This window comes from Arvicola amphibius, chromosome 6 (genome assembly GCF_903992535.2).
Source record: "Arvicola amphibius chromosome 6, mArvAmp1.2, whole genome shotgun sequence".
Lineage (NCBI taxonomy): Eukaryota > Metazoa > Chordata > Mammalia > Rodentia > Cricetidae > Arvicola > Arvicola amphibius.
Genome location: NC_052052.2, coordinates 152,929,840 through 152,950,778, shown reverse-complemented (window position 1 = coordinate 152,950,778; position 20,939 = coordinate 152,929,840). Strand labels below are relative to the sequence as shown.

Sequence of the window (20,939 nt, the reverse complement as noted above, 5' to 3'; positions counted from 1 at the left end):
TTTTTGTTTTTTTTTTTTTTGGTTTTTTTTTTTTGGTTTTTTGAGACAGGGTTTCCCTGTAGTTTCTAGAGCCTGTCCTGGAGCTAGCTCTTGTAGACCAGGCTGGCCTCAAACTCAGAGATCCGCCTGCCTCTGCCTCCCGAGTGCTGGGATTAAAGGCGTGAGCCACCACCGCCCAGCGAGGTTAAGTTTTTGCACTTTCAAAAAGAACACAGCTATTTCAAGAATCTCAGTATCTTCTTTTCTAAAAATGTAATTGCTAGGGCTGGCAAGATAGATAGCTCAATGAAAAGCACCCGCTGCTCTTGCAGAGGACCCCAATTTGGTTCCCAGCACATCTAGAGATTCACAACTGCCTATAACTTGATGGGCACAATGACTCAGGCTTGGTCAAGCCTGACCATAATCACCACCGCTATGGAAGGAGCAAAGCTGACAGAGCCACCACTGCAGTGGACTCGGAACTGTGAGTTTTGAGTGGGAATTTCTGTGGCAGCAAAGTTCTCACCTAACAGCGTCACCACAGTGCACGAGGTACCAGCGCACACCCGCTTCTCTACCCTTGCCAGAGGCAGGGCTGGATAGGAGACAGCTTGCTTTACCGACATTCACTGCGCATGCTAATGGGGACACCACTGACTGCATTCGTACTTAGTTATACACATCAGTCTAACGGGGGTGGTGTAGAAGATCCTTCTATGTGTTGTTTTTATTGGTTAATGAATAAAGAACTGTCTTGGCCTATAGTATGGGAGGAAGAAGACGGAGTTAGACACTATGGGGCCGCTGCCAGAGTCAGACATGCCAAAACTTTGCCAGTAAGCCACTAACACGTGGCAATACACAGATTTATGGAGATGAGTTAAATTAATATGTAAGAGTTAGCCAATAAGAAGCTAGAGCTAATGGGCCAAGCAGTGATTTAATTAATATAGTTTCTATGTGATTATTTCAGGTCTAAGCTAGCCAGGTGGCTGGGACAAACAAGCGGGCCCTCTTCCTATAAATTGGCACCCATGTGGCCAACTAAAATCCACTTAAAAACCTGAGAGAGCTTAATTCTAGACACAAAAATATAGAGCTTAACACAGCTTCTTGCCATTTATTGGCAGCATGCTACAGATCCCTTAAGAGAGGTTTCCCTGATTCAGCTGTGACCGTTTTAAAATGCCGGCTTTCTGAGCCATCCTGCCAGGCAGGAGGTCCGGCTATAGAGCATTGGATGGGGATGGGGTTTGTGAGCAGACGCTGTAGCTTGCTTAATTGAGACATGGACTGGCTGTGTGCCTCAGAATGGGGCTGTGTGCATGGTTCTCAGAGGCACAAGTGCCTTCACCAAGCTGGACTGGGCAGGTAAGCAGGGAGTACCATAGATATCATAGTAATGGTGCAGTTAAGTTTTAGACTGGGCAGGCAAGCAGGGAGTACCATATATACCATAATAATGGCGCATCTTAAGTTTTAAGAAGCACTTACCATTTTAAAAAGCGCTCCTGGACAGTAAAGAATTACAGATGTGCAATAAAGACAAATCCAGATGAGTCACAGTGTTGGACAAATGTACGTAGGCTTGGAAGAGAGAAGAAACAGAGTATAGAGAGTTATAAAATAAAGTTAATGCTTAAAAAAAGTGGGGGGGGTAAAGTCTTTAAAGAGACAGAGTACAGATAGTCATAGATTAAAAGGAGAAAAGAAAAATAAGCCACACAAAAATAGATAATTCAATGCTGGGCAGCGGTGGCGCATGCCTTTAATCCCAGCACTCGGGAGGCAGAGGCAGGCGGATCTCTGTGAGTTCGAGACCAGCCTGGTCTACAAGAGCTAGTTCCAGACAGGCTCCAAAGCTACAGAAAAACCCTGTCTCAAAAAACCAAAAAAAAAAAATAATAATAATTCAGAGAGAGTCTGGATTATGTATATTGTGTTTTCTTTAAATTTTCTGATTGTGAATGAGCTAAGTACAGAGAGACATTTCATTGTATGGGCTGCTAAGCTAAAACAGAATGTATATTATAAAGGTAACACGACTTCCAAATTTGGGTCTAAGGATATGTTGCTTTGAAAAAGAGGTTCTTCTCTTGTTTCCACAGAAGATGAGAACCTGTGGATTGCTTTCAGACTGGTGTGGTTTGATGGAATAAGAACCCCTGAAAGGTCGCCTTGAATACCCCTCAAAAAATTACCTCACCCAACTGCTGACTGAGATGAATCTAGTACACAGGATACACCATAAAAAAAACCTGACTAACAGCGCTTCCAATCAGCAGGAAGATGTATGGACAAAACTATGCCCATATTCCCAAATATTGTTTATAAATGTTTCTATAAAGGGGGATATGATATAGATAGGAATAACCTGCACTGGTGTAGATCTTGGCTTATTGATACAAATTTAAGGTCAATTTTGTTACATGTATTTCTGATCTTGATTAAGGTATTGTATTTGTATAGCTCATTTTAAAATGTATAATTAAGAAATATAGGTTAATAGTTAATCATCTATTATAGTCAAGCTTGTAGTCATGTTAGGTTTTCTAGATATACAGAGATATATTTCAGTTAGGTATTCTTCAAGTCTTTCAGAGACCTTCAGAACATGGCATTTAAATATTTTAAGAACTTAGGACTTTTCATAACAGTGAGATACATCTGCTCCTGGCAGCACCAATCTACTTCAAGAGGAAGATGGGCATCGAGGAGGCTCCTTAAGGAGTTTTTTAGATGAACTGGACATGCAGAATCCTCAGAGAAATGACTACTGAACTTGCCTAAAGGTGAAATGGTCCTTTGGGGTTCGTGCTACATGAAAGAGTCTGTAAGACATTATGCAGGACACAAAAGAAAGTGACTGGCAAACTGTCAATATAGGCAGACCTGTCATTGAAATTTCCTGCTTCATGGAAAAGTCTGCTGGATACTATGGGCCTGTAGGCTGAAGATGGATGCCCCAACGGTACAGAAAAACTTTGGGTGATCAGGCAGCGAGATGCCTCTGTCAATTCTAGAGTTTTGGAAGTTGCTTATAATGTACTTCCTGCTGATTTTAGGTAATGTTATATCCTTCTGGAGTCTTTGATGGAGTTGAAGAATAGATAATTACAGTTATCTTTAGTTATGATAAAAGATAGATATAAATATTATAACTGTAATTATTACTTAATACCTGTTTTATGTAATTTTACTAAGATAAAGTTAAAGCCTTACTTTTTGTTTAAATAGAAAAGGGGAAATGGTATGGGAGGTTCTTCTATCTACATGTTGCTTTTATTGGTTAATGAATAAAGAACTGGCTTGGCCTATAGCATGGGAGGAAGAAGGAGGAGTTAGAGAGCCGCTGCCAGAGTCAGACCTGCTCAAACTTTGCTGCTAAGCCACTGCCACATGGCAATATACAGATTAATGGAGATGGGTTAAATATGTAAGAGTTAGCCAATAAGAAGCTAGAGCCAAACAGTGATTTAATTAATACAGTTTCTGTGTGATTATTTCAGTTCTAAGCAAGCTAGGTGGCCAAGACAAACAAGCAGGCCCTCCTCCTACAGGGTGGAATTTAGGTTTATCTTTTGGAGTGGAATATAGGTATGAAAAAAGTTAAATGAATCATTTTAAAAAGTTCTATGCCAGGAGTAACTTTGAAACATAATGCTAAATGAAAGAAGCCAGTCATAAAAGGCTACTTCTATGAAACAAATGGGTAAATTCAGAGACACCATGGAGATCAGGAGTCACCAAAGCCTGGAGAAAGCGGCAGCTAAGATTGATTGACTGCTAATGTACAGTGTCTTTGCAAGAGACTAAAATGTCCTAAAATTATTACTGGCTATTCTAAAATTCCTTTTAATAATTACTAATTAACATTTTTCATTAACTGTACTTTATAAGTGGGTAAAATGTATGGCATATAAATTATACTTTAATAAATTATTTAGATCTTTAAAATTGTTCATGTCATGGCACACTCAAATGCCAGGTACTTCTACTTCAGTGGATTTTCTTTAAGTAATGTTTTATGTTAAAAATAGAACTCTATTCTTTTTATATTCCTTTGACTTCTCCAAAATATTTTATTACTTTAAAATAAGATTATATAGTTTGAGAGACTAAGAATTATATAGTTCCATACATTTCCTTTTAAACTGGGTGTGACAACACTTAGCACACTATATCTCATTCTCTTATCACTTCAGCCCAGTCTTCCCTCATCTGAGCTCAGTCTGCAGGAAATGAAGGCTCTCCCTGTATGCAGGGAGAAGCCATCGAGTTTCTCTGTACACCCCACAACCCAGAGCGCTGGGGTCACCAAGCATGGGACAGGGTTTTCACAATCCAAACAGGCAGTGCTGCAGAAGTTACAACAGTGACTGTATCCTGTAAGACAGCCAGATGGCACAGGCTGAAAGATCAGAACCACGAGATTTCCCTTTCTCTCATCTAAGGAGAACTCGATTCTTAGAAGGATTAACTTCCATCATGTTGCTGACATGTGACTAATTTTGAGACCAACTCACGAAACTCAAAACACATATGCAAATTTATTACATATAACAGGCCTAAAAAGGAAAGGACAGAAGTTTCTGGATTCTCTGGGATGCTTCCCCAAGGCAGATGTGCTCCTTCTATCTTCCTGAAACACTGTGTGTTTGGCTGTCTAAAAGCTTAGACAACAATTACGTCTGCAACCACAATTGCGTTGCTGGCCGTCAGCCTCTGCTCCCTGACAGCAATCTAGGAAGCGGGGTTGAAAGTCCTATTCCCAAGACCATGTGACTGAACGTGCAGTGAGCTATCTTATCTAGCCTCAGGTACATCTGGAGAGGGTTGCTGTATTCATCTGTATCTGAGATTGTTTCATCAATTACCACATAATGTTTTTTCATACTTAAGAAATTTGTTAGCAGTATGTCCTTCCATCAAGACTATATAAGTGCCTTAGCCACTGTTATATTGTTAAAAGATGTCATGACCAAGGCAACTATTTTAAGAGACTCATTTAACTGGTGCTTGCTTATAGTTTAGTCCATTATCATCATGGTAGAGAGCATGGTGGGGAGCATGGCAGCTGAGAGTTAGATCCTCCCAATCTATAGGCAGAGAGTGAGTTTCTAGTCTTGAATGAGCTTTTGAAACTTCAAATCCACCCACAGAAACATACTTCTTCCAATAAGACCACACCTCCTAATTCTTTTAATTCTTTTTTTAATATTTATTTATTTATTATATATACAACATTCTGCCTCAATGTATGCCCGCATGCCAGAGGAGGGCGCCAGATCTCAGTACAGATGGCTGTGAGCCACCATGTGGTTGCTGGGAATTGAACTCAGGACCTTCGGAAAAACAGCCAGTGCTCTTAACCTCTGAGCCATTCTTTTAAAAAGTGACACTCCCTGATGACTAGGCATTCAAATATATGAAAATATGGGGGCCATTGTTATTCAGACCACCACAATCTACTCCCTGGCCCCCATAGGCTTATAGCTGTTTCATAATGCAAAAGTGCATTCTGGCCAACTTCAGAAGTCTCCAGTCTATCAGTCTCAACACTGTTTAAAAGTTCAAAGTCTCTTCTGAGACTCGTGGCAATCTCTTTACTGCAAACTCCTGTAAAATCAAAATCAAAAATAAATCATATACTTCCAATATACAACAGCACAAAACACACATTCCCATTCCAAAAGGAAGGAAAGAGGCTGTAGTGAGGAAACACTGGACCAAAGCAAGAAAAACCAGCTAGGCACACTCCAAACTGCATCTCCATGTCTGATGTCAAAGCGCTCTTACAACTCCAACTCCTTTCAGCTTTGTTGACTGCAACACACTTCTTTCTCTTGGGTTGGTTCCACTCCCTGTCAGCAGATCTCTTCCGCAGGTATACCACGACTCTGGAATCTCCAACATCTTGGGGTCTCCAATACAACTCAGGTTTCACCTTCACAGCTTCACACAATGGCCTCTCTAGGCTTTCAGGCAGGGACACCCTTAATACACACCCGGCCTCAGCAGCCTTCCTTAGCAGTGAAGGGAGACTCCATAACCCCTTTCTTGTAACCTTGACTCTAAAGCCAGAAGCACGTGGCTGAAGCTGCCAAGTTCTGCTGCTTACTAGGGCTGGAACATGGCCCCTAGTTTAAGCACATTTTTGTCAGCTTTCTGTTTTCAGTTTCCTTCACTGATAAAGCTTTTCTTTAACTCCTTTTCACAGGCTGGAACTCAGCTGAGTGGGGTCTTGCCCTGAGGGCACCACTCCTTTATTCATTAGCATCAGGATTTTCTATAAACTTTTGATCTCTATGAGCACTGAACGCAGCTCCATTATACTTTCTGGTGCTCCTTTTCTCCTCAAACGGTACGTTTTGTACTTCTCTGATGTCCAGCTTCACCTTTTCATTATAGATCTCCATAAGGAAATTACTAATAACCAAAGGACAGCGCCAATGCTAGGTTATCTTGAAATCTCTTCTGCCAAAGCCATTAATCTAAAATTCAATTTAGCCTCAGGCATTTTATTAGGACAGAAGGAAAAAGCAGCAACATCCTTTGCCAAATACCACAAGAATGGGCTCTAGGCAACTTAACTAATATTCTTCCTCTTTGAAACCCCTCGAGCCTGCCTGTAATTAATGATCTACATTGCTCCCAGCACCACTGTCTTCCGTGCTCCCACTAGCATGGCCCATTAAGCCCCACTTAAAGTGTTCAACTGCTTTCCTAACCCATAGTCCCAAAGTCCACATCCTGCCAACAAGCAGCATGGTCAGATTTGTCACAGCAATAGCCCACCCCTGGTACCAACCAGGGTGTCTTAGTGCCTGTTCTACTGTTGTGAAGACATACTATGACCAAGGCAATTACTGTAGGAGAAAGCATTTAATTGGGGCTTGCTTACAGTTTCAGAGATTTAGTTCATTACCATCATGGTGGGCAGTGTGGCAGCCTACAAGCAGACATGGTGCTAGAGCAAGAGCTGAGAGTTAGATCATCCTGATCCAGAGAAACAGAGGAAGTCTCTGGGGTTGGCAAGGGCTTTTGAAACCTCAAAGCCTACCCTCAGTGACAAACTTTCTCCAAAACCACATTTTCTAATCCTAACCCTTTTAAACAGTGCCACCCCTATAACTAAGCATTCAAATATGTGATCCTATATGGACCATTCTTATTCGAACCACCACAAGAGGTCTCAGGAGTATTTCAGCATTATCCCAGCAAACAGAAAACTGGTGACGTGGACACACAGAAACATGTGCTGCTCCAATTAGAAACCCATGACCTGCTATGGGCATTGCGTACCTTATCTCTGACTTATGAAAATACACACCACGCATATATTGATAATACAGCTTGACTGAAGTCTTCTGTCCTTTCTTCCTTCCTTCCTTCCTTCCTTCTTTCTTTCTTTATCGTTTTTCAAGATAGGGTTTATCTGTGTGTCCCTGGCTGTCCTGGAACTCACTCTATAGATCAGGCAGACCTTGAACTCAAAGATCCATCTGCCTCTGCCTCCCAAGTGCTGGGATTAAAATAAAGGCATGGCTTTTCTGTCATTTCTTAGAAAACGGAGCACAAAACTAGATGGTAAGATACAGAAACTTCTGGGTGTGTTAAATTCCTTGAAATTTCTCTGGACTGCTCCTACTACTGACTAAATCACTGAGAAATCCAGAGAAGCACACTGGACCCTTAACCAAAAGTGAAAGCCTTCTAAAACTAAGAGCCACCGCAGGGATAGGGTCTAGGACAGTGGTAGAACATGAAGCCCTGGGTTTGATCTCTAGTACAAGAAAAAAAATGGGGACAGAGAGAAACCATGTATCTGTGCATTACAAAAAAAAATCACTACAGTACATACACATTACAAAAGTTCCCACATATATCTCTCTGCATTAAAACACCTCTTCTCCAGGAAGTCTCCAAGCCACCCGGCCTAAGGAATCCCCCTAATGGACTTAAGGTATCCCACGTCTCACTTACAGTGCTTCCATTCCTGTATTTACATCTATCTACCCAATCTGCCCCAAGAGAATGAACATTCCAGAGGAAAAATAGCATCTGTCTTCATTCAGGACTACACAGCCAATAATAAATGTGCACTTGCACACACATGTACACACACATACCTGCAAGCACCTGTACATACATACACATTGCAATACAAGTGTGCATGTGCACACATGCACATTTTTTTCAAAAAAGAAAAGAAACATTTCTGGGCTGGAGAAATAGCTGAGCATTTGTACAAGGCACTGGGATCAATCCTAAGCAACATAAAAAGTAAGCAAATAATTAAATTAAAATGTGTTTGTTTGGTCAAAAGTGAGCCCCCCCAGCCCTCTAACACCCCATATCCAAAGAGTCTGGAATGTAATATTGCATTGGACTCCAATTCCCAGCCTGCCAAGTGCTTGGACTCAACTCCCAGCCTGCCAAGCGCTGACCCCTCCCCAGGGAGGGTCAGGACCACTCCCACAGTGTATTTAGGCTCCACCAGAAAAAGGAACACATGGTCTTGGGGTTTTCATGGGCTCTTCTCCTCACCATGCTGTCTTGGTCCACCCGAGAGTGCCGCATTTATTAAACACAGGTATTTTAATTCGGTCTAATCTGTCTGATTGGTGTTCTTTGCATTGTCAGAGTGGCTTTTCTTAAGATTAAAATCAAACAAATGGAGGTCCCACCAAAAAAGAGTATTTTTTCCCACAGGCCCAGGGCCTAGGGTCCAGGGCTGCCTGCTGGAAAACGCCCTTCCTGTGTGCCCTCCGCCAGGCAAGATCAGCTTCACTCAATGAGTCCCCCTTTTAAACTGCATTGCCAGTATGGTCTTGGGGTGACCCATTTGCTTTTTGGGTTTTCCGCTGAAGCCACAGGCCCACGCCGGAATCCTGATCCACTTGGCAAAAGCCAGGGACTTTTGCTGAGATGGGATTTGGGTGTGGGGAAACGTCCCCACCCATTTCTCATGTACCCTCATTTTCACAGAGGCATGAGCTTCTAATGGGTTACTTGTGATTCCAAGCCAATTAATCAAATGCCCTTAGACAGCCTTTTACACAAAGTCCTTTTAAATTGGGGCTATCTAACGTAAATTAACAATACACCAAAAGCCCATGGTTTCTAAATGCACACTCTCATCCCACCCCCACTTCCCTGTGTGTCTCTCTCACTATTCCCAGCCAGTGCTCTCGCCTCTCCCCACCCCCTTATTCACAGCCAGCGGTTTGTCCTTCCATCAGGCAGTGAGGACCCCTGTTCCGGATTCGGGGATCTAAACCCGACTCCCTGAGGACAGCAAAGGCCATTGCCCATCATTCAGAACAGGCACTCGTCCATCAGTTATTTCCCTGGCCTTTGCCTTCTACGCTGGGATCACTCTAGCCCCTCCCTGCTGTTTGCCACTTGGGCAGCCTTTTACAAAAAAAATCCTTTTAAACTGGGACTAACACCTAACTCAAACAAGGCTCCAAAAGCCCGCAATTTCTGCCATGCGCTCCTGCCCTGCTACCCACCTTCCCTGCTTCTCTAAGCTGTTTGTTGTTTGTCTCACTCTAAAATTTTTTAAAAATAAATCTGTTTTCCCTGTCCTTCCACCCTCCTGGCTTCTGTCACCTAACTACGCCAAAATTTTAAGTTGGTCAGCTAACACAGGTTTCTAAAAATGTTTTGTTTGTCTGTCTGTCAAAGTGATGTGGCCACAGTATGTCTGTGTAATTTTATAAATGTTTCTGTGTACCTGTGTGCTCGTTTTAAGGTTCTTTGACTTATTAAAATATTCCTTTTAATCTTCTTACATGTACTAGCATTGATAAACTGTAACTAACTGGATAAAATACACGCCTAAATTTAGCTTATATGCCCAGTTTAAATAACTGGTAATGGTACCTAGTTCTCAGTGCCTTTACACATCTAAGGGCATGGCATATTAACAAGAGCTTCTAACACAGACAAGCAGCTTCTGCAGAATCCTTTAGCTCCTCCAAGAAGACAGAAGACCTTCCGCCTTCAGGCCTTGCCTCTGGGTTTGGTAAAACCACGACACAGCAAAAAGAGGCCTCTCACCTCTTCAGCTTCCTGGATGCTTCTTCACCCAGGGAATCATCCAAGACAGGTAGACTAAAATCTTCCCCTCACTGGAAAACTCTTTGGGCCTCTTGTGCTCAGCAGCTAACAGCAAGCACTGCTTCTAAGACTACTGTTCTCCAAGGACTAAGAAGAGGATTTGGGATTGCCTGTGTAGCTAAAACGGTGTCTCACGTTTGCTGATTTATCCCTCCCAGATCTGTCTAATGGCATTTGACAACTTAAGGTACTGTTAATTCATTACTTCATTTATGGCATTTACTGAAGTGTCCTGCTAAAATACAGACAGTGTGCCTCCTTCACAGGCCTCACAGTCCAGGACTAACAGGTTTCAGGTGTGTCTTGGAAGGTCCAGAGTTCCCAGTTTCCTTTACCTCTTAACCTAAAGCAGTAGCCTTTTGCTATGACACTAAGATGTAAGAACTGTTCCAGTTCTCTTACAGGTTCCTGGGAAGCTTCTATTGCAGTATCAAAATCAGGTCTGGTAAAAAAAAAAAAAAAAAAAAAAAAAAAAGTACCCCAAAAATCTCCAGAGCCTTTTGCTAACCCCAGCCAGTTTCAAGCATATTTTACAGGTCACTCCTACTGCCTGGGCCAAGAGCAACCTAAAAACCACTCTCCAGACAATGCCAAAAGTTCTGTACCAGCTCCTGGGACTTCACCATTGCTACCAACTCTCCTGGATTAAGGACACCTGTCAACTAAAATCTGGTTTTAAAAAATCCAGGGTGATCTGCTATTGTGTCCCATCCCACGGCTAGCCCCATTTCACAGGGCCAATAATTACACTATTCCTTTTCTCCTAGCCACCTGCCTTCTCATACTCCAGATGACAGCAAACCGGATGCCGCTCCAGCCACACCTCTCACTGGGCGTGAGCACACCAACTCCCAGCTCTCTCCTCGCCCACTTCACCCCATGCCCACAGAAAGTAGCCAGACTTGAGCCGACGCCCCTATATCCAAGGACTCTGGGATGTTTGCTCAAAAGTGAAACCCCAGCCCTCTAACACCCCTATATCCAAAGAGTCTGGAATGTAATATTGAGTTATACTCCAATTCCCAGCATGTTAAGCTTTTAGACTGCAATTCCCAGCCTGCCAAATGCTTGGACTCCAATTCCCAGCCTGCCAAGCGCTGACTCCTCCCCAGGGAGGGTCAGAACCACTCCCACAGGGTATTAGGCTCACACAAGAAAAAGGAACACTTGGTCTCTGGGGTTTGCGTGGGCTCCTCTCCTCGCCTTGCTGTCTTGGTCCACCCAAGAGTGCCACATTTATTAAACATGGGCATTTTAATTTGGTCTAATCTAGTCTGATTGGAGTTCTTTGCGTCAGCAGAGAGAAATTTCTTAAGATTAAACCAAACAGTATTTCTGAGAAGAAAGGAAAACAAAACTAACTTTTTAAACCTAAATACAGACATGCCTCAGCCATATTAAAATCCTCACTAGTAATACTTATATTATCAAAAGACATTCCTATTTCAAAATAATTTCCTCTAATTTATTTAGGGATACATAAACTTCTAGACTAAAATTAACTTTAAGAAACATCAATCAGAATAGACTGAAAATATTTCTATAGATTCTGCACTCTAAATCAACAGGAAATAGAAATCATGCACACAGTCCTGCTTCTGAAGATATCAGGGGTCGGTTTAAGCCTTTACTGAGTCTCTATCTACAAGCCACCACTCAACATCCAAGGAATGACCAGGACTGTGAGCAGGGTTACACGGCTGTTCATTATACAAGGCTGAAGGAGAAAATGAGGTGCCCTTTTCTGTGTCATTTGCAAAGGTGCTATAAAAGCGAAAGGTGCAGAGGTGGTCCAAAATCTCTTTCCAGAATAATTTAGCAGAACAGACACCAGTTTATATATAAACTACATAATTTTTTCTGTAATTATGAGATACATGTGAGAGATCAAGAAACAAAGAGGAACTAAGAAAAAGAACCCAGTCTAATCACACAGCACGTCCCAGAGTGCCCTTACTACAAAGGAGGCGCTACATCTTAAGACAGCACAACTCCAGAAGCAATGTTCCTGATCCCCATTCCTGAAAAGCCTCTTTCTTCCCACCTTTTGTTACCTGATTTTCAAATGCACCTTTTTTTTTTTTTTGGCCTGTAATACTTTGCTCAAGCATCAACCACTAAATTCCATCTCCTATCTCAGATTTCAGCTTTAGCTGTCATCCCAAGGAAGATAATTAAAAATGAAATTAATGTTTAAAAATAAATTCTTTAACTCACTCATTTCACAGTTACTATTTACTAGATACAGTTTATTCAAACTAAGAATAAAACATTAATTAACTCACTACTTATTAAGGCATTATTATGAGCTGAGAATATAACAAGGAAAGAGGTATGGAGGCACAACCTTTAATTCCAGCACTCAGGAGGCAGAGGCAAGTGAATCTCTGAGTTTGTGGCCAGTTTGATCTACAGAGTGAGTTCCAGTACAGTCAGGAATACAGGGAGAAACCTCGGGGCAGGGAGGAATCAAAACCTCTTGTCTTCTAGTAACGTATATTCTAGTGGTGGGAAGCACACAATGTAGTTAGTAACATTTTTGTTAGGCAACATCTGGCAGAATATGGTGGAAAGCTTATATTCCTAGCAGGACTGCCCACAAATTCAAAGTTGGGTAGATCTACATAGTGAGTTCCAGGCTAACCAGGGCTGCATAACAAGATCCTAAATCAAAAATTCAAAACTGTTAAGAAGGGGGAAAAAAATCAGATGGTGAGGGAGGAGAGACAGAGATGGGTTAACAGGGAGTATGAAGAGAGGCAGTTTCCAATAAAATAACGGGGATGGGCCTCGCTGAGAAGGCACCAAATGAACCAAAATTATAAGGAAACAAGGGGAAACCATTAAAATGCAATACAAAGACCCTAAAGGGGGTGCACGCAAGGAACGCAGTGTTTCCTGGGAATAAAGTGAATAGACAAGAAGGTAAGGATTGGGACCAAAGAGGGAAGCAAGGCAGACCAGCCACAGTGGCAGGAAGAGAGTCAGTCTCTACTGTCGGTCAAATATGGACTGGCTCAGAGAGCTGAGGAGGCACAATAACTGATTTATATTGTTGAGAATTATCCTGCGACCAGGCATGTTGGCCCACACCCATGAACCCAGTACTTAGGAGGCAGAGGCAGGTGGATCTCTTTGTGTGAAAAGCCAGCCAGGTCTACATAACAAATTCCAGACCAGCTAGATATAAACAGACACTATCTTAAAAACAAAACAAAACAAGAGGCTGTGGCTAGTGTGCTGAGAGTTGAAGTAATCTAAGTAAGAGGAACTGGCAACTACCACCAGGGTGATAGCACTGGTATGGTGAGAAGCTGACAGAGACAGCAGGGTCCCTGATGGAAAGATATGAGTTGTGTGAGAACAGAAGTCAATAAAGATTCCAAGGTGTCAGTCTGACTTGGAAAAGGCTGATAAGCAGTCTAAACAAAGATCAGAACTTTAATAGCATACATATTAAATGTAGGAATAAAATGTTGCTAAGCTTCAAGATTTCAGTATCATCTCCAACACCCTCCCCCAGACACAGAGTTCATGCTCAGACTGGAAAGAGCAGCTCCTTCACTCTCTGCTCCAACATCCCTTACTGCTTCAACTCAAACTAAAATGCAAAGCAAACTCTTGACAACACCATCCCATGCAAACCGACATTCCATAATGACCCACAATTCCCCATCACAAACGCACACATAGCAGACAAGTCTCACAAGCACAAAGCCAGTGAACCACATCCCAAGACCAACTCTTAACAGCTGGGTTCTCACTTCCATAGTGATTTGATGCCTGCTGAGTGGGAGTGTGGCTGGATGCCGTCTCCATAATCCATGCATTTCCAGGGCATCTGGGTTTCCTGACAGGCTATTATGCTGACAGGCTAGCCTTCAACCCATCTCAGAGAACTCGTATTACCAAGGGCTGGAATGGGTTGGGAAAGAAAGCATGTGTTACTCTACCTGGCTAACACATGAGCTGTACCCGGTCTCACATGTCCTGTATACTTCCAATGCAGAGGAAGGCCTGACTTCTATTTCAAGGTCTTTTGCACAACTCTTTCACAGACTCCTTTAGTTGTGTCTTACGGATGTGAACTGATGGTTCATCATGACAAAACTTTCCTGCATTCTTCATACTGAAAGTGAGTCACCTACACGGATATTCAGAAATAAGATTTAGCAAAGTTTCCCTACATTCCTTAAATACACAGGCATTTTCCACATGTATTAATTCTCTTATTAGAGGCAGCAACACAATACCATTTTTCCTCCAAAATTCTTCATAGGCATCTTGGGGTAGGAGAGATGTCTCAGAGGTTAGAGAAGCATACTGTTCTTGCCAAAGATCCTAACCCCCACCTCAGGTGGCTCACAAACACCTGTAAACTACTCCAGCTCCAGAAGATGACAGCTTCTGTCTCCTCCACAGACACGTACAGTCATGCACTCAGACACACACATACACAAGAGAAAGACACACAGAGAGAGTAGAGATAGAGAGGGAGGGAAGGAAACAGAGAGGGAGAGAGTTAAAAATAAATCTTTAAAAAAACAGCCAGGTGTGGTAGCCCACACTTTTAATCCCACTCTCAGAAAGCAGAATGGTCTCTGTGAGCTTGAGCCAGCATGGTCTACACAGTGACTTCCATGCCAGCCAGCGCCAAACAGTGAGACCCTGTCTCAAAAACAAAACAAAACCTTCCCACATTTCTAATAGGAATCCCAGGTTAGTTTGAGAACCAAGAAGTTGAGAAACAAACAAGTAGAAGCAAGCCACCTGCAAATATACAGAGTTAACTTTCCAGGTTAACCAGGATGAAGCTTTAGAAAATCTCTTTCCCTCTGGTTCTAACATAAACAGCAGCCACCAAGGATCACAGGGACAGACCCCAGCACCACTGCCTAGGCTTTAGTTCTAATGCTTTAGAACTTGCAGGCTGCAGCTGTGACTGCTGCAGAAGAGCTGAAAGAGAACGCGAGTACACACAGCTCCTCCAGACTCAGAAACGCACCAGCTCTACAGGAAGATCTAAAGGGAAGGAAGCACTCAAACTGCTTTCCTAGAGAAAGGCTAAAAATCACTGTTTTCCTCAACCAGCTGACTCCCAATTTCAAAAGCATTGGAGAGACAGCTCAGCTGCTGCTGCTCATGCAGAGGACCCAGGTTCAATCCCCAGAACCCACACAGTAGCTCACAACCAACTGTAACTCCAGTTCCAGCATCCTCTGGACTCCTTGGACACCAGGCACATACACTCAGGTAGAACACATAAAGATTACATTTAAAAAAAGACATCCAAAGCTCTAAACAGCTCTCAAAGCCCTCTGGATGATGAACATGGGTCCCGACACTTCTCAAAGCACAGTCCTGCTCATTCTTTTGTGCCCCCAGGTGTCCCTCCTTTGAATCGCCCACATCCAGACTTCTGTTTCCCAGCTTTTAATCACTCTTTAGGCTTCAGCTGCTTCTCTGAGTCCTCTAATTAAGCAGAGCCTGATCTAGATGTATCGCTCACCCTCACAGAGCCTGCAAGACTCCTTGCCTTGCCACCAGAAGTAGACTGCTTGTACAGGCTTGCAGGCACAAGGCCAGAAACAGAGCTGGTCAGTCTCCTTCACAGTGCTCTCCTTTCAATTACAACAAAATCACTGCTGCTCTTCATGCGCCTCTGAAGCACAGAAAGCCGAAGTCTACAGCATCCACTCCAATGCCACTGCTGTCCTCCAGCACCGCATGTGTACCCGAGAGTACAAGTACCCCCCCTTAGTAGGAAAGAAGAAAACAAAACAAAAACCAGTGCTGGCTAGCTCCTCTGTTCTGTCACAATCTGCACTCAAGCCTGAAAAGTGCAGTCAGTGAGTTAACTAGACTGTCACCTAAGAGAACAGGAAAACCCAAATACAGCAAGACAACAGACAGCTCAGAAGTATTTCTGCAGTGTCCCTTCTTCCCAGGAACATACACTAGGATAACTAGACCTGCAGTTAGGCAGTCCACCACCTAGGAAAAAAGGCAAGACCCTAGTACTTCAGGGAGAACAGAACCCCTGTGATCACACACATACTCAGAGAGCAAAGTTAAATTTGCAGTGCCAGCCTCTTCCTGAAGCACATTCTGAGAAGGCAGAAAGGACACTTGACATTTGAGGCTGCTACCGTTTCCATTCCGTCCAACATAACAAAGTAACATGCAGGAAATCAGAAGGAAATGCTCCAGTTAGAAACCTCACAAAAGATCAAGATATTTCCAAATTCCCATGGAATGCCAAACTAGAAAATACAGATACACTACAGGTAAAGACTGTGCTCACAAAGGATTTAGCACAAAACCTATTTACAAAACACACATTAACAATAACAACTAATGAAGTAAAATTATAGGCTCATGTAAGAGAACTGTCCTAATAATTCTTTCTTCCAAAAAAAATAATAATCTCAACAAAATTAAGACACAGTAAATAAAGGCAGTAAGAAAAGCTACTGAAAATACTTCTGGTAAAACTAAAGCACAACCTCTAACCTGGTTGGGGGAAAAGTGTGTGCCTGTGTATGTGTGTGGGCATATTCACACATCTATCAAAGCTACACAGAGCCCAGAACTAGTGATTAATTATGAAAAGCCTTAATGTTCTATAATTACATCATCCCAAGTTATGAAACAATAAAGATTTAAAATATGTGACCTATGAGATTTGGAAATTAGTCTGTAATGCATGCCTTTAATTCCAGCACCCAGGAGGCAGATAGATCTATGTGAGTTCAAGGCCAGTCTGGCCTACATAGTGAGTTCCCGGACAGAACTACATAGTGAGACCCAGCCAGAGCTACATGAGACCTTGCCTCAAAAAATAAATAAATAAAAGATTGAAAAATTCTAATAATTAGTTTTAAACAATTCTTCTGAAACACTTCTAAATGCTGATGGTTCCATTTAGTAAACATCCACACTACATTCAAGTTTTGGTTGGAGGTAAAGGATGTATAGTAATGGCAATAAGCTAGATGACCTTGCCCTGAAAATTCCAACTGCTAATATTCCACTAAGTTCAGAAGTAGAAAAACAAGGTGTAAGAAGGCACAGGTCAAACGGGGGGGGGGGGGGGGGGGGGGGCTGCACCATCTTTTCTGGCTAGAGAGGACCTTGAGTCTGTAACAGGCTTTCCACATCCCACTTTCTCAGTTTCCTTCCAGACTGACACCTAGTAAAGATAAGAATCATTCCTCAGGCTACTACTGTCCATTACAAGATGGGAATCTTCTCCAATATCCGACCTCTTCAAGATATGCTGGCAAATGATAGAACCCAAGGTGCCTACAACCATGTTCTTAATACAAAGCACTTACAGGTAGGAACATACAATAGGAATAAATGTAATGTGGAGATGGATAAACCAGGGGAATGAAGGCCCTGAAATTAGCTCTGATGCGGGTCTCCCTGCCCAAAGCAACACAAACACCTGGCAATAAAAAACATTTGTTAAGTTATAAACAACAAAAAAAGAGCTTTCTTGATTCACACTACACAAGTATTGGTAAATTAAAACTTACACAACAGAATATGCATATGAAAGTGATTTTATATTAAATTTTGATACAAGCTACTAAGAAGTAAAACACTATAATTTTACTGCCTTATCTTCAAAACACTAAAATGGAATTTGTTCAACCAAGCCGCCAATCTGTTTTGAGCAGAGAGAACACACTGCCTCTGTTTAACACAAAGGACAAGAGCTCATCACTGCAAACCATGCTGTTTGGGTCCACCATGAAAACAGGAAATAGGCAGCCCAGGTATAATTACAGCTGTAGCCTAATGTGCCTTCAGGTTCAGCCAGGAATGAAAGCCCAAGAGAGTAAGCAGAATTGACTTGCCTCTCTCCTTGCTACAGAAGGCAACTTTTAATAACACTCTCACAACATGTTACATAACCAGCACACAACAATCTGATTCAAACCTCATTAGCAACATTCTGCCACTGTCTCACGCTGCAATTAATGGCTGACTCTGCCAGAGGGAAAAGAAAGGCAACACATCCATCTACCCATTGCCCACCAGAGTGAAGCAGGTAAGCACAGCACTGCACAAACCACAGACACATTTTACTCCCTCCCCCAGTTCACTGACTTCTTCCTTCAACTATCTATCCCATATCCCATGTATGCACGGAAAACTATCTGAGAGGTCGGTGCAGTGAGGTCTGCAGGCTCCAGCCAGCTAAAAGAGCAAGCCAACCAATCCAAACAAACAACCAAGTGTGAGGGTTCCGGCTTGTGATGCCAGCCTTTGAGAGGTAGAAGTAGAAGTTCAGGTCATCCTGGACTACACAGCAAGTTTGAGGCTAACCTTGGCTAGCTATCTGCAGAATGGAGGAGGGAAGTCAACTGAGAAGATTTGTCTATGACCTAAATAAAGTGACCAAACGATGGATGGCATTTTTAACAAAGACACAGTAAAGGCTTCCAAATGCCATCCATGGTAACAGCCATGATCTGAAAAGACTGAGTGGGGGAGCAGCAGAGGAAGGAGAGGTGCCCCAGAGATCATTGTGTAAGCAATCAAACAAAATGAAAGGTTTTTCACACAAGGCCTCACTAGGTAGCGCTGGCTGGCCTGGAACTCAGGCAGATCTACCTGCCTCTGTCTCCCAAGTATTGGGATAAATTTAAGGTTTGAGCCAGCATGCCTGGCAAAACAATAAAAATAAAAAAATAAAAAAATCTGAGCATAATATATAAACGTTATAAAGGTTATATTTTGATAAACTGTTGCTTCTCAGTTGTGTTGGATATTTTTATAACTTCAGGGTTTTTTTTTAGAGGGGGAAAAATGTTACCAAATGGGTACAAGGAAGAATGGAATTTGTTACTACTGACCCACTGACTTTCTCTACAAAATCTGAAACAATCTCAGGACAGGGCCGTTGAGTGTAAAACTGTCTTGTCTTGCGGCATGTGGGCACTGTTTGCATACAACAGGCACTATGGGCTGGCATTTGGCAGAAACATTCAACTAAGTCTACTGGGTTTTCAGCTTCAAGTTAAATGAAAAGCTACCTCGCTAGTGGTAACTCCCATACACTAAGGACATCCAAGCACTCTTTGTTTAAAAAAAGAAAGACTGCCAGACCGTGATGGCTCACCACCACTGCAATCCCAGCACTTGGAAGGCTGAGGCAGGAAGACTGGCTGGAGTTCAAGGTCTGCATTGAAAGACCTTGTCAGAAAGAAAAGAACATCATGTGTACCCTTTTCTCTTAGCTTCTGTAAAGCCAACCAACAAAGTCCACTGATCCCCTTTTCTGTTGCTAGGTAGGAACACACTTGATAGCGCTAGGCAACAGGCATGATGTGACAAAGGCCACCAGACTTCAAAACTTTTTCCAAAGAAAGATAAACAAGATATACTTAGCACCACACCCATTTAGACGCAAACGCGGCCAGGAGTACGCCCCCCACCTCCAGCTGCCCAGGAAACATTGTCTTTACAATCAAGATAAAGATCGAGCCTAGAGTGTTCGGCCAGTTCTGGCTCCCAGGTTGGCCTGGGCTCCATCCGCCGGTGCCATCCAAAAACCGGAGTCGGGACAGACGCTTCGGATAGCTGGCACACCTCCAAATACCTCGACTATCCTCGCCAGCTCTTTCTGCAATCAAAATGTCCAGGCTACTGAGCATGCTCCGACCTCAGACGGGCGCCACGGGGGAGTTTTCAAAGCTCGGCTCGCACCTCGGCGCCACACCAGCCTCGGAAAAGCGAAAAGGAACCGGGCCAGGGGGTGGGGGATGGAGAAGGCGCCTGGGGCACGCAAGCCCTAGGGAACCACCGGGACCGGGCGAAAGACAAAAGCTGCTTCAGTTCCTCACATAAAGTTTGGCGAGGCGCGAGGACCTCGGCGACGTCCCTAGAGCGCTGGGCGAGCGGGTGGAGGGCGGCCCCGGGCGGGCAGGCGACAGCCGGGTGCAGGGGCGGGTCGCCGCGGGCCGGGGTGTAATTCCCACCGATAAGCGCGGATCCTTATCTCGAGCACACAAAGCGGCGGGGCGCGGGCTCGGCCTAGGCCGTCTGCACTGCTTGGTGGAGCGTCGAGGTGGCGGGGGGCCTCGTCGGGACCGTGGAGGGAGCCGGGGCCTCCGCGGCAGCCAGGCCTCCCCCGTCGCGCCGCGCAGCTCGGCACCCCGTCCCGTCCGGTCCCGCGCGGGGACCCGCTAGGCCTCTGCCCGACCCCGGCTTCCGCCGCGTGTGCCCCTCCGCCCCGGGGCCCCTCACTCACCTCCCGGCCGTCCGGGCGCGCTCTCCTCACGCCGTCGCTGCGCCGTGCACGCGCCGTAACTTTATTAGCAGCTCGGCCACGGGACAAGCGCACGGCGCCCGCTCGCCCGCCCGCCCGGGACCCGGATGACGAGGGGGAAGGGGGGGCGGCGGAGGGCCAAGCCGGCCGGCCGGCGCATGCGCGTCGGGAGTGGCCAAGGCCTGGCTCTCCCTGTCGGTGCACGGCAGGCCTGAGCGTGGCACTGGGCTCCAGGCGCTGCACCCACGGAACTGACCCGCCTTCTAGCCAAACAGCGGTCCTCACCGTGGACAACGGGGGACTGCTCTCGCCTATAGAAAGCGTTGAAAGGTGTCTTCAGCTACAACTTCGCCTCTTAGGTTGACGTGTGATATAAATCCTAACTATCATACAGCTTGCTAGATGCAGCCAGACCGTGGCGCCCAAAGGAAAAATGCTCTGCAGATGGAGACCGTGCTAACCCGGAGCTCAGGGGAGATCGTCCATTTCTCAGGACACAATCCCAGCTGTCTAAGGGACACCGCCCCACATCTGGAAGCAGGGAGTG

General features: G+C 44.1%; 1 protein-coding gene across 2 annotated transcripts in view; it reads right to left on the bottom strand.

Moving 5' to 3' along the window:
• The window catches only part of Smad5 (SMAD family member 5), a 48,140-nt gene extending 27,635 nt beyond the window's left edge, over window positions 1–20,505 (bottom strand). For both annotated transcript variants that reach the window (XM_038333551.1, XM_038333552.1), the window contains exon 1: window positions 20,375–20,505. The gene's annotated coding sequence lies outside the window, so the exon portion shown is untranslated. The remainder of the gene's footprint in view (window positions 1–20,374) is intronic.
• Window positions 20,506–20,939: the final 434 nt, after the last annotated feature.